General features: G+C 57.9%; 1 protein-coding gene across 1 annotated transcript in view; it reads right to left on the bottom strand.

Annotated features, from left to right (window-relative positions):
- Cplx1 (complexin 1) overlaps nt 1-412 on the bottom strand; it is a 32142-nt gene extending 31730 nt beyond the window's left edge. Inside the window, exon 1 of the mRNA XM_028782430.1 lies at nt 274-412. The gene's annotated coding sequence lies outside the window, so the exon portion shown is untranslated. The remainder of the gene's footprint in view (nt 1-273) is intronic.
- Nucleotides 413-1671: the final 1259 nt, after the last annotated feature.

Below are 1671 nucleotides of genomic sequence, written 5' to 3'. Positions count from 1 at the left end.
AGAAAGACAGAAAGACAGAAAAAAAAACGCCGATGGGAAAGGGAATCAAGGGCCGCTTCAGCACCTCGCGATGGACAGCGCCTTCCAGGCCGAGCAACCTTGGGTCTGAAAGGCAAGGAACAAGAGTAGGGGAGCCTAGGATATGGGTAGAGGACCCATGGCTCGAAAGCAGAGATCCGGGAAGGGAAGTCCAGGAGTCGGGAGGAAGACTGGGCTGGGAAGGGGAAAGAGGGAGCCGGTTAAGGTCGGACTGGCTGCTAGGGCGCCGGTTACCTTCCAAGGTGGACGATCAACAGCAGCGCGCTCTCAGGCCGGCGGGGTCCATGTGGCGCTCTGTGCTGCTGCGGCGGCTGAAGGACACCGCGAGGAGGGCGCGTCACTCAGAGGCGCCCCCGCCCGCGTCCCGCATGACGAGGAGGGCGGGGCTCGGCGGAGGTGGGGGGGCAGCCGCGCCCCCGATTCCCAGATCCTGGTCTGGCGCGCGCGACAGCTGCATTAGGGGGCCCTCCTTGGCCTGGGCCACTCTCTCCATCCACATCGGCTTGGAGAGCCTCCTGAAGTCCTCCTGAAGCGCCCTCCTGAAACGCAAGTCGAACGCAGAGTTGGGGTCGCCATCCCTAATCTACCCACCACGTTTGCTCCTGGCCGGGTTGCTTTGCTCCTTTGCTGACATGGCGGGAGGAGGGGTGCACAGCCCGAAACCCCCGATCGAGCAAGATACACATCCAAGCTTCTCCGGTGTGCAGAGACGCCAAATATAGCTTTGTTGGGATAGAAACCCCAGCCAGTCAGGGACGCCTGAAGGTCACCGCGGACGTGGCTGGGCAGGAGCTCCTTGGAGACAGCCAGAGCCCCGCCTCTAGGCCGCCCCTTCCCCTGCACCGGCACCAGGATTTCAACTCTGCTGCCACTGCACTGCAGAAGAACCCCGTGGCCACAAGGTTGGCCTGGCATCCCTGCACTTACCTTGGGGGGTGGGGGTTCTGTGAGGCAATCAGCTCCGCAGAAGCCAGAGCATATGGGAACACCTAAGCTGTTTTTGATTCTGGCTAGCCAGGGGGTAATTCCTGACCCTGTAGGGTCTAGTGCTGATGGCCATTGCATTAACTGTTACTGTTCCTCCTGGCTGAGTCATTCTTCAGGATTAGGTTGTTCTTGACCTTCACCCAATTCAGTAAGACTTCTTGCCTAATGAGTATTTCTCCTTCACCAACATCCCAAAGTTGCCTCAGGGTTCTTGGTGGCTTGAATTCGAGGTGGGGTTGGGGGTGGAGGTGGAGGTGGAGGTGTGCATCCCGGACTTGCTTTTATCAGTTTTTGTTCCTCTGACCTGGTAGATTCAGAGCAGAAGAGACCAGGAAGGTAGCTGGAGTGGAGACAGGAAGAGAAAGTGTCAAGCCCCACACCTTCTAGCCCCGACTTTAGCCTGGAGCCTTGGAGTTAGGGATACTGTCTGATTTCACTGGAGAAGCGCCTGCACTGCACCTAGGCTATGCCTAGGAGGAGGGGATCATTCAGGAAGATGTGCATGACTCACACTGGACACAGAAGATCTAAGTCTCCCAGTGCCCTTCTTACTGGCACTGTCCATCTGTCCATCTCAGTTCACCCATCACATGCCTAGTAAGGTTGGTTGATGTCCCAAGCCTTGTTCAGGTCCAGGACTGATGT

The sequence above is a fragment of the Grammomys surdaster genome, unplaced genomic scaffold, assembly GCF_004785775.1.
Source record: "Grammomys surdaster isolate TR1022 unplaced genomic scaffold, NIH_TR_1.0 751, whole genome shotgun sequence".
Taxonomy (NCBI): domain Eukaryota; kingdom Metazoa; phylum Chordata; class Mammalia; order Rodentia; family Muridae; genus Grammomys; species Grammomys surdaster.
The sequence above is the reverse complement of the archived record's forward strand: the minus strand, read 5'-3'. Positions and strand labels throughout refer to the sequence as shown.